Genomic DNA, 17,498 nt, shown 5'->3' on the forward strand with positions numbered 1-17,498 from the left:
TGTCAGTACCAGGGTGTGTCATGGTATGGGGGTGTGTCAGTACCAGTACCAGGGTGTGTCATGGTATGGGGGTGTGTCAGTACCAGGGATTGTCATCGTATGAGGTGTGTCAGTACCAGGGTGTGTCATGGTATGGGGGTGTGTCAGTACCAAGGTGTGTCATGGTATGGGGGTGTGTCAGTACCAAGGTGTGTCATGGTATGGGGGTGTGTCAGTACCAGAGTGTGTCACATACACACACACACTTATACCTAGGGTACCCTGTTACCCCCAGGACATGGGGAGAACATGCAAATTCCACCCGGGAATCGAATCCAGAACCCTCCAGAAGCCGTCCCACAGTGGAAATCAAGTCAGTATATGTACAGTCACATGAATCCAGTCATGCCCATATATGGTAAAGGTAAATTCACTATCCTCCGGGGGCAATCCCGGTCACGGGGGCGGCGCGGAGGTTGAGGAAGCGCTCCTGATGGAGGGGTTTCTGTTTAAGAGGACCAGGAGTGTGTTTAAAACCTGGAACAGGTCTGTACACTGATGCTTAGTGTATATATTAGAAATTATATATATATGTATATATATACTCAATATTATCTATATAACACTTAATATTATATATATACACTATTATATATATACACTCAATATTATTTATACCCTGTACACAATATTATATATATACGATGTGTTTGATCTGCAGGCGGTGGTTCATCATACAGAACAATCAGCTTCTATACAAGAAGAGGTTTAAGGTAGGTCACATGACTTTACATGATCTAAATCAGCTCTCTCCTGGACTCTGTGAAATACCCATAATGCACCGCAGTCTTACGCCCCTCATAATTCAGGCGCATCACAGCAGAGGTCGACTTCTGTGCCGGGCTGCATCCCAAACCCCCCCCCCCCCCCCCCCTTATAAATAAGAAGGTGTTATGTTCTATTCCCCCAGCGTGACTTCATGGTGCTGGCTGAAGACCTGCAGCGCTGTTCGGTCCAGAGCTGCGAGGACGCCGGGCGACGCTTCTGCTTCCAGGTGGTCACGCCCACAAGGTAAGTCCAGATCTATAATCATCAGAGATAGTCAGACAGACAGATGATCAATAGACAGACAGACAGAAAGATAATAAATAGACAGACAGATAGATGATTAATAGACAGACAGATAGATGATCAATAGACAGATAGATAGGCAGACGGACAGATAGACAGACATATAGATGATCAATAGACAGACAGATAGATGATCAATAGACAGACAGACACATATTAGACATACAAATAGATAGTCAGACAGACAGACAGACAGACAGACAGACAGATGATCAATAGACAGACAATAGATAGATAGACAAGATGATTGATAGACAGACATACTGATAGATAGACAGACAGATAGATACAAGATCAATAGACAGACAGATGATTAATAAACAGACAGGCAATAAATAGATAGACAAGATAATTGATAGATAGACAGACAGACATACAGACAGATGACCAATAAGCAGACAGACAGATAGATGCTAGATAAACATATGGATAGACTGATAGACAAGAAGACAGATTATAGATAAATAGATAATCGATAGACAGACAGACAGACAGACAGACAGACAGACAGACAAATATTAGACAGACAAATAGATAGTCAGACAGATAGATAGACAGACAGACAGCTAGATAGATGATCAATAGACAAACAGACAGATGATCAATAAACAGACAGATAGATGCTAGATAGACATATAAATAGACAGATAGACAAGAAGATAGATTATAGATAAATAGATAATTGATATACAGACAGACAGATTATCAAAAGACAGATCAATAGTCAGACTATTTATCTATCTGTCTATCCATCTGTCTGTCTGAATGTCTGTCTATCTATCTGTTTATCTATCTACTCAATCTGTCTGTCTGTCTGCATCCTATATAATCTGTATCTATCACCGTGTGTGTACAGGAGCTGTACATTCCAGGCCGACTGTGAGGCAGGTAGACGGGCGTGGATCAGCGCCATTCAGAAGCTGACTGAGAGAGAAGAAGAATCAGTCGAGAGCGAGGTGAATTATCATTACCGCTATACTCCGGGAGGGGAGGGGTTCAATTCTCGGCTCTGTAACACCAGTTTAATGCGTCTGAATCAGGAGGAATCAGACGGGTACGAGGACGATTCGAAATCAGACTCCAGTAAGACGTTAGTGGACGGGGAGATTCAGTTGGAGGACTCAAACTCGAGCGAGCAGACAGACTCCCAGGGACCGCGGGCGTCTTCTGAAGCTCCAGGTAACCTTAACACCACCACATTCAAGTCCGACACTATTGAACTCTAGTGACTATGTAATTAACCCTTGGGCTTCATAGGTGGGATCAGTTCTGGAGAAGTCGTCTGCGATGCTCCCGAGAACAAGAGTGAGTACGCCGAACCTTTATTTGGACCCTTATTTTTGGTCTACATGAGCCCATGAAGCATCATTGGTGATACTTGTGTTGAAGATGCTGAAGGAGAACCTGCTGAGGAAGAACCTGCTGAAGGAGAAACCACTAAAGAAGAAACCACTAAAGAAGAAACCACTAAAGGAGAAACCGGTGAAGGAGAACCCGGTGAAGGAAAAACCACTAAAGGAGAAACCGGTGAAGGAGAACCCGCTGAAGAAGAACCCGGTGAAGGAAAAACCGCTAAAGAAGAAACCACTAAAGGAGAAACCGGTGAAAGAGAACCCGCTAAAGGAGAACCTGCTGAAGGAGAAACCACCGATGGAGGACGTCAAGAGGAGATGACGACCGACACGAACCCGAACAGCTTTGAGAGCCAATACACTGTTGGAGAGCTGCTGGGAAAGGGAGGCTGCGGTTCGGTCTACGAAGGCATCCATAAGGTGGACGGGAACCAGGTGAGTATCAGTTTGCTGTGTTGATCCTCCCCTTGGTCCTCCTATGGCTGCAGATACTTGTGATGACCTATCAGGACTCAGTGGGATGGATGGGATCTTCCAGCATGGCTAGAAGAGCATGACCCAGGCCCTCTAATTCCACAGACTTGAACCCACCTCGAATTGTCGTGTTGGCTCAATGGATCCTCCCCTGGGTCCCTCCTATGTCTCCAGATACCTGCAACGACCTTCCAGGACCTTATTGGGTCACGGGGACTTCCGAGTACCACCCTGGCCCCCTGAATTCCCTTTGGTCCCAGACTTGAACCCAATTGAGCATCTATGGGACCTCCTTGATGGTCGTGTTGGCTCTACAGATCCTCCCCTGGATCCTCCCTTTGCTCCAGATACCTGTGACAACCTTCCAGGACCTTATAGGGTCACGGGGGCTTCCGAGTACCCTTCCCCCTGAATTCCCTTTGTTCCCAATCTACAGATCCTCCCCAGGATCCTCCCTACAACCTACCGGGACATTATTGAGACAAACCCGGGATGCACACTAAGAAGATCAGAGTCCCTGGTGATACCGGATACCATGGGATGCCTTCGGATGTCTTGTGGAGTCCACGTGTCGGTGGTCCGAGTTACTCCTGAAGAAGGTCTCATTTCGTGAGCTGGCTTCCCAGACTTGAACCCTGTGGAGCGACTTGAGCAAATGCAGTCAGCACGGCTCCAGACACCCATGGCGCCCTACTAGGACCTTATCGAGTCTCTTCCAACCCTTGTATTAAAAATCCATTAATGATCGTTTACTTGTGTTTGTTTAGGTTGCCATCAAATACGTGGTGAAGGATGAGCACCTCAGATTTACCAGGATTGTAAGTGACTTTACCTTTCAGATGAAGTAAATACCGTATAGACTGGATACACATTAAATCATTTGTTCTTGTCTCTTCTACCATCAGCCCGGCGAGACAGAGTTGCTCCCCGTCGAGGTGGCCCTGATGCGCATGGTGTCCAGGCCGCCCGCCAGCCAGTACGTGCTGAAGCTCCTGGAGTGGTTCGACACGCCCGAGCGCTGCATCCTGATCCTGGAGAGGCCTGTCCCCTGCGTAGACCTCTACCAGCTGATGCTCAAGAAGGGTAGGCTGAGGATGCAGTTTGCCCGGCATGTAATGCGGCAGGTTGTCCTGGCGGTGCTCCACTGCCGGGATCGCGGGGTCCTGCACAGGGACATTAAGCGCCAGAATGTCCTTCTGAACACGGAGACGCTGGAGGTGAAGCTGATCGACTTCGGATGCGGCGACCTGTTGAAGGACACTCCGTACTACACATATTCAGGTAACTGTGCACCAATGGGAGGATGGGTACTTTGGTTTGGACTTTGGGTACTAGTTTGTCTTCTTTGTTCGTGTAGGCACGTGGGAATACTCGCCACCCGAGTGGATAACCAAGCAGAAGTACTATGGCTGCCCTGCGACCGTCTGGAGTCTGGGCGTACTGCTGTTTGTCTTGGTTTGTGGACGCCTGCCATTTCGGTCTAGGAAGGAGATCACCAAAGGGCATCTAGTGTTCAAACCTGGTGTGTCTGATGGTAAGGAAATATATACATTAAGACCTGCAATTACGCTGACTAGGCATAACATTATGACCACTGACAGGTGAAGTGACTCTATCAAGGAGCGAATCGTGATGGATAGATGACTGGACCAGAGCATCTCCAAATCTGCAGCTCTTGTGAGGTGGTCCAGGGAGGGTAGAGTGGTAAACCAGCGACAGGGTCATGGGCAGCCAAGGCTCGCTGATGGATGTGTGGCCCGATCCAACAGACGAGCTCCTGTAGCTCAAAGGTAGCAGCAGACCAGTCAGGATGCCCATGGTGACCCCTGTCCACGTCGCTTACCTGGGGGAACACATGGCACCAGGATGCACTATGGGAAGAAGTTCTGCCAACATTCTCCTGAGAAACTTTGGGTTGGGTCACTCTGACACGTAGCTCCTACCTAAGCACTTGAGGACCACGTCCACCCTTCCATGGATTCCCCAGATCTCGATTCAACCGAGTGTCCGTGGGATGTGCTGGACAAACGAGTCCGATCAATGGAGGCCACGTTAGTAGAAAGGTGGTCACAAGTAAATTGTTCAATAAAGACGTGAACTGTACCGTCATCTGTGTGTCTGTGTGTTATTAGCACGTTTTTAGGCATCTGTGTGCACACACTTTGATAGGACACCCAAAAGACACGTATGATACTGCTTGAGATGCATCTTCAATTTAATTGGAGGCCATCTGTGGTCAATTGGATTGATTGGACACAATTGGGGATCGCAGACACTTGCTTAAACGAGGTCCCACAGTCCACAGTGGCCATGGGGTCAAAGGAATCATCTGCAGACCTCGGAGGCATAGATCTTGGCAAGGGTACGGACCACCAACATCCATAAATGGAAGAAGTCTGGACTGGCCAGGAGGTGAGCAGGAACCTCCGGCATATCCTTGTGGAGACGTGAGAACTTTCCAGAAAATCAACCATTTGAACTAGGTGCCAAAATGCACCTCGAGGTCTCTCGGACTACGAGAAACAAGTCACGTCTGGAGGAGACCAGGCACCCGGCTAATGCCACACCCACTGTGAAGCATGGTGGTGGCAGTCCTGATAGAGGGGAAGATGAATGCAGCTGATCTGTCCTGCAGTGCTTATATATAATAATAATAATAATAATACATTTTATTTATATAGCGCTTTTCAAGATACTCAAAGACGCTTTACATAAAACAAATAATCATAAAAACAATACAAAACCGTACAAATATACAAAACCCACACACCACATCAATCAACATCAAGATAATTTAGATGAAAACAATAAGAGCTAAATAGATTTAAAAAAATAAGCAAAAATATGAGAGAACAACAAAATAACAGTAGGAAAAAACAGCAATAACACATACACTAAACATATAAAAGAATAGAAAATGTATAGATAAGAACAATTGCTTAAAAGTAGACAGAACAGGACAGATTCACATGCAGTCAGGAACGGAGGTCACTGCGATGAGTGGGGAGATCACTGAAAAAGACTTTACAAGTTTTAGGATCCAGAACTTCGCATTTCTGTCATGATCTAAACATAAAATCTATTAAAAAGAATAGCAAAATAAAATCAATTTTTTCGTATTGTTACAAGTTAAATGCCACTCTGAATAGATGAGTTTTGAGAAGTGACTTGAATTTGGACAAGTCAGGACAATCTCATAAATCTTTGGGGAGAGCATTCCATAAAGAATGGAAAAGCTATGGAAAAGGCCCTGTCACCCCAGGTCCGGTGCTTGGTCCTAGTGGGTATGGACAATAAATTAGCCTCAAAAGAGCGAAGGCTACGGGAGGGAATGTGATGATGGAGCAGGTCGGTGAGGTAGGAGGGGGCCTGATAATGGAGAGCTTTGTGAGTGAATAGAAGAATTTTGAATTGAATGCGTTGAACAACGGGAAGCCAATAAAGTTTTTGTAGAACAGGTGTAATATGATCACGGGAGCGAGTATGAGTAAGGAGGCGAGCAGCTGAATTCTAAATATATTGAAGGTTTTTTAGGATTTTGTTAGATGTACCATAAAGGATGCTATTGCAATAATCAATTCTGGATGTAATAAAAGCATGAATCAAGGTTTCGGCGGCAGAAAAGGAGAGTGATGGACGGAGACGTGCTATGTTTTTTAAATGAAAGAAAGCAGTTCTGGTGATTTGATTTACATGGTGTTCAAAAGAGAGATTGCTATCAAAAATTACACCAAGGTTTCGGATGTTAGAAGACGGAGACAAAGTGTCATTATCAATGGTAATTTGAAATTTTTTTGTGGTTTTTGCAAGGGACGTAGGACCTACAGTTTAATTTGAGGAAGTTGGCTTTCATCCATAACTTCATTTCAGTGATGCAATTTGTCAGAGTGGAGTGAATTGCCGTATTTATGGATTTGGAGGAGATGTAAAGCTGAACATCATCAGCATAGCAGTGGAAATGTAGACCATGCCGACGTATGATGTCACCAAAGAATAAACAAAAGAGGACCTAGCACTGAACCTTGGGGAACGCCTTGGGATAGTGGAGCAATGGCAGAACTACAATTGTTGATATTAACAAACTGTTGTCTGTTTGCGAGATATGACCTTAGCCACGAAACAGCAGTACCGGTGATGTTGACAGAGGATTCAAGGCGGGACAGAAGAATGAAATGATTAATGGTGTAAAAAGCTGCAGTAAGATCAAGGAGGATGAGAATATTCATTTGTCCAGAGTCTGAGGAAAGAAGAAGATCATTTGTAACTTTGAGGAGAGCTGACTCAGTGCTGTGCTGGGGGCGGAAACCAGACTGAAATGATTCAAATAGATTATTGGAATTAAGGTGATCTTTGAGCTGTGAGGCAACAACACGTTCCAGTATTTTTGAGAGAGGCTGGATAATAAATTGAGGTGAGACAGGCGGAGAAACAGAGATGACCGGGGAGACTGTCAGAATATTGTGAATAGCCTCAACTTCTGTTTGAAAAAAACAAAAGGTAAGAGTTGCACTTGTCAACTGTAAAGGAATTGGTAGTGTTGTCAACTAGTTTGAGAAGTTTATTTATTGTGGAAAAGAGAGTTTTAGGATTTGTTGATCCAGCATGTATGAGTTCGGAATAGAAAGTGAAGCTCAGTTGTGTACCATGGTGCAGAATGACTAAATGAAACAGATTTGGTTCTCAATGGAAACAGCTCATCAAGACATGAAGAGAGTATGTCATTGTAGTAATTCACAAGGTCATATGAATTACTAGACAGTACAGGACAGACAGACATCTTTTTAACAAGAGAATCTGAGAGAGCAGAGGGAGAGATATATTTAAGATTCATGAAGGATACAGTGTATCACAAAAGTGAGTACACCCCTCACATTTCTGCAAATATTTTATTATATCTTTTCATAGGACAACACTACAGACATGAAACTTGGATATAACTTAGAGTAGTCAGTGTACAGCTTGTATAGCAGTGTAGATTTACTGTCTTCTGAAAATAACTCAACACACAGCCATTAATGTCTAAATAGCTGGCAACATAAGTGAGTACACCCCACAGTGAACATGTCCAAATTGTCCCCAAATGTGTCGTTGTCCCTCCCTGGTGTCATGTTTTAAGGTCCCAGGTATAAATGGGGAGCAGGGCTGTTAAATTTGGTGTTTTGGGTACAATTCTCTCATACTGGCCACTGGATATTCAACATGGCACCTCATGGCAAAGAACTCTGAGGATGTGAGAAATAGAATTGTTGCTCTCCACAAAGATGGCCTGGGCTATAAGAAGATTGCTAACACCCTGAAACTGAGCTACAGCATGGTGGCCAAGGTCATACAGTGGTTTTCCAGGACAGGTTCCACTCGGAACAGGCTTCGTCAGGGTCGACCAAAGAAGTTGAGTCCACGTGTTCAGCGTCATATCCAGAGGTTGGCTTTAAAAAATAGACACATGAGTGCTGCCAGCATTGCTGCAGAGGTTGAAGACGTGGGAGGTCAGCCTGTCAGTGCTCAGACCATACGCCGCACACTGCATCAACTCGGTCTGCATGGTCGTCATCCCAGAAGGAAGCTGACGCACAAGAAAGCCAGCAAACAGTTTGCTGAAGACAAGCAGTCCAAGAACATGGATTACTGGAACGCCCTGTGGTCTGATGAGACCAAGATAAACTTGTTTGGCTCAGATGGTGTCCAGCATGTGTGGCGGCGCCCTGGTGAGAAGTACCAAGACAACTGTATCTTGCCTACAGTCAAGCATGGTGGTGGTAGCATCATGGTCTTGGGCTGCATGAGTGTTGCTGGCACTGGGGAGCTGCAGTTCATTGAGGGAAACATGAATTCTAACATGTACTGTGACATTCTGAAACAGAGCATGATCCCCTCCCTTCGAAAACTGGGCCTCATGGCAGTTTTCCAACAGGATAACGACCCCAAACACAACCTCCAAGATGACAACCGCCTTGCTGAGGAAGCTGAAGGTAAAGGTGATGGACTAAACCCAATTGAGCACCTGTGGCGCATCCTCAAGTGGAAGGTGGAGGAGTTCAAGGTGTCTAACATCCACCAGCTCTGTGATGTCATCATGGAGGAGTGGAAGAGGATTCCAGTAGCAACCTGTGCAGCTCTGGTGAATTCCATGCCCAGTAGGGTTAAGGCAGTGCTGGATAATAATGGTGGTCACACAAAATATTGACACTTTGGGCACAATTTGGACATGTTCACTGTGGGGTGTACTCACTTATGTTGCCAGCTATTTAGACATTAATGGCTGTGTGTTGAGTTATTTTCAGAAGACAGTAAATCTACACTGCTATACAAGCTGTACACTGACTACTCTAAGTTATATCCAAGTTTTAGTTCTATAGTGTTGTCCCATGAAAAGATATAATAAAATATTTGCAGAAATGTGAGGGGTGTACTCACTTTTGTGATACACTGTATTTTACGTTTAGCTCTAGTGACGGGCTTAGTGACCTCAATGTCCATGATGATTGTCAAATGATCAGAGACAGCAAGGTCGTGGCTAGACGGCTGATGAACTAGGACACCAGTAGGGCATACAAGGTCAAGAGTATGATTTTTTGTATGAGTTGGAAAATTTATATGTTGTGTGAAATTGAAACACTGTAACAATTTCAAACATTTCCTGGCAAATTTACAATTGTTGTCATCAATATGGATGTTAAAATCACCCATAAGCAGTACAGAGGATGAGAGGACACTAAGCTGGGTTACAAAATCAGAAAAGTCAGAGAGAAAGGAAGCGTTTGGCTTTGGTGGACGATAATTATATTTTATTTATTTGTATTAAACAGCACTGAAACACACTCATTTTAGGACGACTTTTTGAGGTTTCCAGTGTATTTCACTGTCCACATTCTTTGAAAGTAAAATTGTTTAATTTCATTTATTTTTGTTTATTTAAAATAACACTATTAAACCTACATCGCTCTGATGGTCTGATCGATAAGCTGTCTGTTCTGATATGCTACTTAAGCCCGGCTAGCTCAGTAGGTAGAGCATGAGACTCTTAATCTCAGGGTCGTGGGTTTGAGCCCCACGTTGGGCGACTATCTTCTTTTAACATCTACTGAAACCAAAAGAACGTTCTTCCAATTTGGACAGCTGGTCTCCGGTGACTTATCAGGTGGATATTCGTGCTTGTAGGACTGTTGTTTACTGGATGTTTTCAGTTACTTATTTCCACTATTCTGTGGGACTACACATTGTTGTTGTGTCCCATATCCGTTTGATCAACAGGCATGGTCGTGGATTAAAAGACACTCGTCCCTGGGTGGGCTCGAACAACCAACCTTTCGGTTAACAGCCAAATGCGCTAACCGATTGCACCACAGATACACATGCACAGATCGCTCATTGGACGGTACACACAGGTCACATGATTTGCTAACGTTTACTGAAGGGCAAAAAAGTTTCTGACTTGAATGAGAGGGGCATTAAAAAGATCTCACACTTGTCAGAGACAACGTTTGAAGCCCAGATCAATAGGACCTGCTAGTTAGAGAAGGCTCACTTGTTTGTTAAAAAGTCCAAAAGTGGGCGTGGCCCATATGGGGATCAAACCTGCGACCTTGGCATTATTAGCACCACGCTCTAACCAACTGAGCTAACCGGCCTGTGTACAAAGGGCAGGGCATATACCCACATACCCGATTCTACACTGACAGCCCTTCAGTTATGGAGCTGCCACACAGAAACGATGGAGAGCTTTACTGTTAATGAGCAGAACAGATCTTCGTGTGAGATGACTGAGGTTCATGTATTTTTCTTTTAAGAATAAATAAAAGCTGATGCTTTTAACCTCATACTTTCCTAATACTTTTATTCTACACGATCTAAATTTGTTTTAGTCTTCTGCCATGTGCAGTGCAAGAATTCACATTGTTAATAGTGTACTGTCTCTTTAACCCTCCTATTACCTTTAGGGTCAATTTGACCCCATTCAATGTTTAACGTCTTTAAATAATTGATTGACATAATTTTTTTGCTTCATATTTAATGACTTTTCCTAATTTAATGGGGACAACTGGGTAAATATAAAATTAACATGAAAATATGTTTTTAATGCCCTGTACGCATGTTGTACGCATCGGTGTTCTTTGTGGTCAGTTTCACCCCAGGCTGATTTAGCTGTATAAAACATATAAAAAATATCAACATTTTACACACATTTGTTTTGGTTGTTTAGGGTGACATTGAAGTCACTATGAATTGTAATTTAACAATCTTCAAAAAACTTTAAGGCCCTAACCTAACATACTCATAACTGTAGTAGTGCCAGAACCACTGATAGTTCACACAACATGGGGGAGGGGAAAACATCCTCGTGAGATTTTTGATATTTCCCATGCTGTGGGGACAGGAAAATATGGTTCCCGTTAATAGAGACAGAGGATGATGTTGAGGAGGACCCTGTTGAGAATGAGTCCCTCAGTGTTGACCCTTCTTTTGTCTCTCAACCACCAGCAAACACACTACCTTTTAAAAATGAAAAGTTATTATGGTCTGTCTCCCCACTTAAACAACAGGGTAGACTTAGTGCTAATGACATTAAAATGGTTCCCATCCCAACCAGATACGCTTTCAGTCATGTCCAATACATAAAATCAGCATTTGAGCTCTTACTAACACCATCTCTTGAGAAGAATATACTTCAGATGGCAAATTTAGAGGGGAGGTGTGTGTATGGGGACAGATGGAAAGACTTGGATGTGACCCACTTGCAAGCCTACATTGAATTGGCTCATTTTGGCAGGACTGTACAAGTCAAAAGGTGAAGCAACAGTAAGTCTTTGGACTGCTAACACTGGAAGGGAAATATTTCCAGCCACCATGTCTCTAAACACAGTCCATGTTTTTTCCCGTGTCATACGCTTTGATGACAGAGAATCAAGGCAGGGCCGACGAGAGCATGACAAACTTGCAACAATATGTACCTAGAAAGTATATAAAGCCAATAAAACAACAAAAAGATGTCTACTTCCAATTTTAGATTAATCGATGAGATTTTATGGTAATCTGCATATTCCTCCATAGTCGTGCAACAGGTATTCTGGATGTATAAGGGGGGTGAGTACGTTTTTTTTTTAAGGCTATTTAAGTGGTCAACGAACAAACATAAAGTATGTGACATAAACTTGGGTAAAAACTTTACTTATAATCATTTTCTAGAGGTTTAAATTCTGTTAGTAAACTTGAAGGTAATAGGAGGGTTAATACAGAAAAGTACATTGAGATCTTAGAGCAACATGTGCTGCTTTCAAGACATTGTCTTTTCTAGGGACATCCAGCATTTTTTAACAAGACGATGCAAAACCACCTGCTGCACACATTAACAAGGCGTGGCTGAGGAAGAAGAGGGTACGGGTACTGGACTGGCCTGCCTGCAGTCCTGATCTGGCCCCTTTAGAGAATGTGTGAAGAATTTTGAAAGGAAAAATGCGATAGCATTCATAATATGAAGAATTCTTGCAAACACCATAAAGACCAGGGTAAAATTCTTCCACTTGAAAGTAAAAGTTGTTCTGTGTTTATTAAAGTAGATTAAACTTGAATAATGAACAAAAACAGATTCAGATCTGAGGTTGGTACATTTCACCACATTACTTTTAATGATTAATAATCATATTCATACCATCATGTATATTTAATAATTAAACTAGAACAGTTCTAGAAAAAGAAAACCATACAGCTTTACCTCCTGTGTGAATGTGCTGTTGTTGTTAGAGAGAATAATGCACAAACATACTTTCCACACTTTTAACAGTGATGTAGTTTTTTTGTGTGAGTTTGTTAATGCCGTTTAAGATTACTTTCATAAGCAAAAAACTTTCCACACTCTGAGCAGTGATACGGCTTCTCTCCAGTGTGAACACGCTGGTGTACCTTAAGGGCACTACTTTGAATAAAACTCTTTTCACACTCTGAGCAGTGATACGGTTTCTCTCCTGTATGAACATGCTGGTGTACTTTAAGAGTATTACTGTTAGCAAAACTCTTCCCACACTCTGAGCAGTGATACGGTTTGTTTCCTGTGTGAACACGCTGGTGTTGTTGGAGTTTACTCCGTCGAGTAAAACTTTTTCCACACTCTGAGCAGTGATACGGTTTCTCTCCTGTGTAAACACGCTGGTGTACTTTAAGCTCACTACTTCGAGTAAAACTCTTTTCACACTCTGAACACTGAAATGGCTTCTCTCCTGTGTGAATGCGCTGGTGTTTTTGGAGCGTACTGTGACGAGAAAAACTGTGTCCACACTCTGAACACTGAAATGGCTTCTCTCCTGTATGAATGCGCTGGTGTCGTTGGAGATTACTCTGCTTAGTAAAACTCTTTCCACACTCTGAGCAGTGATGAAAGTTCTTCATGTTTATGCTTTGATAAGACTGTAGAAACTGTTTCCTTGGAAAGCGACAGAAACAAAGAAACAAAGAAACAAGTCGATTAATTAGAATTACTTTTACTACATTAATACCACAATAATATTAAACTCTTCACCTAGTAATAAAAACATTAAATTCACTTCACGTCTAAGTGAGAATCTGAATAATAATGTGAATTATAAATATATTGTCTGGCCCTTTAAGAATGTTAAGTGCACTATAGGGCGTAGGGAGCGAGTGTGTAGGGAGGATTTCAGAATTGACCGTTTCCGACTGTGCTCCTGTTATTTGCACTGAGCTTGTGTGATTTAAAGTAGCGTTCTCGTTAAACCACTCAAATGTTTGGACTTGAATGAATTATTTTACATTATTTTACATCACCGTCATCGCAACATTAACATTTACATTCATATTTTTTTGTTACCGTATAGAACTTCTGTATTACAGGCATAACTAATCGTACACGTTCATACACTTTTAAGAAATAGCTATAACTAGAAACTAACCAGTTAACTTTTTGAAATATATTGAAGTGTTTAGCCTTCTATTATTGTGTTTTGTGTGGGCTGAGAGAGATTATTATTATTAATGGCTATATGTTAATATGTTAATATGTTTAAAAGTGTAATTGATACCTGCATTTACAGTTATGCGTATTTATTATAGATCAGATGGGATAAGCAATGTTTGACGTTCTGACTGTAATTTTTTTGTAATAAAACATTAAAATATTGTGATTACACTCTAAAGTGTGTACACTGTTTGTGAGATTTTTTTTTTACTTCTAAAACTAAAGCATTTTTTCACCCACAGGTGAAACTGACCACACACACAAGCAGGTTTAATGTTATCCAGTTCAGTCTGAAAAAAACTTAAAATAGGGATACAGTGAAGATAAACCGGTGACAAACGCAGCGACGTGTGTGTGTGTCTTTTTTTTTTTTTTTAATTATCTATTTTCCCACTTTTATCCCCATTCTAGTCATGTCCAATTACCCTGATTGTGTCGTCTATACTGGTTCAACTCCTTGCTGCTGACTGAGGACGCCACTCAACCGAATTGCGCCCCCTCCGGCACGCAATCTGTACAGACTTGCATTTTTCACCTGCACAAGCCGAGTTCATACACCGAGAGACACTGCGCACGGAGGGTCACACCCCCCTCAATGTTATTCCTCAGCCCTGTGCAGGCGCCGTCAGTCAACCAGCAGGGGCCGCAGTTGCACCAGTTATGAGGGCCTATGCTCCGATTCTACCCGCTAAGCCCATGAACAACAGCCAAATGTTGTCCATACTGCCGCCCAACCCAGTGGGAAAGGTGTGTGTGTGTCTTTAAAAGAGATGATCTGTTCACAGTATCGATATAAGTGATTCACGAGTCGATTCATTTTATGCGACGCGTAAGTTTCTCTTCTCAGTTATCTCTCCGTGTTTACTGTTATTAATTAATGTCATGGTTTTAAATAAACACCAACTACTACAGAACATTCTGTGTGACTCTCTTACATTAAAAAGCTTCATTAAAAATCTTAATTAAACTGCTATTACCACAGAGCGGTAACCGAGTCAGAGTCATTCTGTCTGTGGAGCTAAAAGTTTTCTGTCAGTCAGAGCAAATGATCCTGAACTAACCAACTTAGTAACTAATAAACTTTTGCCTCTGATTGGCTCTGTAACGTTTTCTGCTCTCATCTACATCAAAAGCAAGAACCGCTTACGATTTACCAAAGTGAACCACAAGTTTATATAATGTGCTCATAGAATCGACTCAGATGTGACCGGGTTGAATTGCATCGTATGTATGATGCACAACGTTAATGATGTTATTTTAGGTTGTGAAGTGCGATGGTTGTTGAATGGTGATGCGATGGTTGGAGCTTTGTAGCTCAAAGTCTGGATCAATCCACTGAGCTGTTAAGCTTAACATGGAGGTGATGTTTATATATCACGCGATCGAATTTAGGAAATGAATTTAGGAAATATTGGCCGATCGCATATTTTGATATAAAAATCGGCCGATTTCGATACATAGCAGATCGATCCTCCCATCTCTAACTACAACCTTTGTCTTTTCTAAATTTGCGTTTCTCAATTTTTGTAAATTTTGCTAATTTTTTTATTACTTATTATACACATGCTGTGGGACTTTTAACTTAGATTGTGGTTGTAGTAAGTAGTACAGGTAATTAGTTAACTACTACAACCTTTGTCTTATCAAATTTGCATTTTTGTTAATTTTTTAAATACACTGCTCACAAAAATTAGGGGATATTTCAAAATGAATATGAAGCCAGAAAAAAAGAAGCATTTGAATTTTTTTTAATTAAACAAGAAAATCAGAAAAGCAAATGATAAGTCAAAGAAAGTTGTTCGATTATGCAAATGAGATGCAAACTCAATTATCGTGATTGAGTAGCAAGTGACATATTGGTGGGGGTGAACAGAAGCATGTCAAACTGGACGAGAGTGCCACACATTGACTGTTCAGTAGGGTGTATGGTCACCCAAAACTGCCAAAACACACTGACAGCAATGGGGCATGGTCAGGATCAGACTGTCCAGCAGTTCTTGTGGGATCCTCTGCCAATTAATCCAGGGCAACTTCCAGCTCAAGAAGTGTTGTGGGAGGCATCGGACGGTTTGCCAGACGTCTACCCAGTGCATCCCAAGCATGTTCAATGGGATTTAGGTCTGGAGAACGTGAAGGCCGGTCCTTTTTTTTTAATTGCTTCATAATCATTTTGAAATATCCCCTAATTTTTGTGAGCAGTGTAGTTTGATTTGTTACTGCACCCATGCTGGGAGACTTTTAATTTGTATTGTGGTTGTAGTAACTAGTACAGGTGACTAGTTAACTACTACAACCTTTGTCTTATCAAAATATGCGTTTCTCAAATTTTGTACAATTTTTGATTTGTCACTGCACCCATGCCTTGGAATTTTTAATTTGTATTGTCATTATAGTAACTAGTACAGGGGACTAGTTAAGTACTACAACCTACATCTTATCATAATCAGATTTTCTTCATTTTTGTTAATTCTTTTTACTATTTGTGGTTGTAGTAACTAGTACAGGGGACTAGTTAAGTTCTTCATCCTCAAGTTCTTGATGTGTACTGTACCCATACTGTAGGACTTACAGTTAGGGTTGCCAACCGTCCCGTAAAATACGGAATCGTTCCTTATTTGGAAACTAAACGTGGTGTTCCGTATTGAACTGATACTGGACGTTTTGTTCCGTATTTTTATCAGTGAGAGAGAAATGCTGCAGATTAGACTGAGACAGGGTGATGTGTATGAAACAGAAGGAAACTGCTGCTACTGTGGGAATTAGAAAGTGTTTGGTTATTATTTTAGGTAGTGTTCACTGTTAGTCTTTGTAATGCCGTGTGTGTACAGGTTTATCAGCATAACAACCTGTTTATTACTCCACTGTTTATTTTCAGTGTGAAGATGGATTGTGTAAAAATGTTGTTTGCACTATTCAGAAAAATGTTACATGATGTTCTTTATGCATGTTGTTTTGTCTAAAATATGGTTCTGATTTATTACTATAAAGAATAATGTTCCTATGACGGTGTAAGACCCTATGCCTTCCACCAACCCGACAGCCCAGGGTGTTCCTTATTTCCAGTTCTGAAAGTTGGCGACCCTACTTACAGTTGTATTGGACGGTAAAACCCCGAGTTTTCATAAATTTTGAGTTAACTTACCCTGTTTAATCACTTAACCCGCTTTCTGGAATACCCCCCACTGCTCAATTGATTCATTTTGGTGGATCGGTTCAATGAATCGGTTCATCAGTACTGAATCATGTGTGATGCTAACAGTTAGCGGAGCAGCTAATAGTTTGTGTGTTTAAATAAAACTGGAGTTAAAGCTCCTCAAATCCTCACAGTGATGTTTTATTATGAACTCTAGTTTTATTATTAATTAGAATGTGGTTATAATGAAATATAAGGGTTATAATTAAATACATATTTTACTTACAGATGAGGCTCTACAGTACAAACACAGCAGCTTCTTGTTCTTCTTATGATGTTTAATGGCGGTTGGCAGAACAACTTAAGACGCACCAGCGCCACCAACTGGACTGGAGTTGAACAGCAGCTTAGCAGTAAAACATCTCCATTAGCCCTGTATCTCTCAGCTACAGTGTTGGGGGGA

At 41.9% G+C, this 17,498-nt stretch overlaps 1 pseudogene; it reads right to left on the reverse strand.

The window, feature by feature from the left end:
* LOC134326214 (zinc finger protein 850-like) overlaps positions 1 to 16,457 on the reverse strand; it is a 154,553-nt pseudogene extending 138,096 nt beyond the window's left edge.
* Positions 16,458 to 17,498: the final 1,041 nt, after the last annotated feature.

The sequence above is a fragment of the Trichomycterus rosablanca genome, chromosome 14 (assembly GCF_030014385.1).
Source record: "Trichomycterus rosablanca isolate fTriRos1 chromosome 14, fTriRos1.hap1, whole genome shotgun sequence".
Lineage (NCBI taxonomy): Eukaryota > Metazoa > Chordata > Actinopteri > Siluriformes > Trichomycteridae > Trichomycterus > Trichomycterus rosablanca.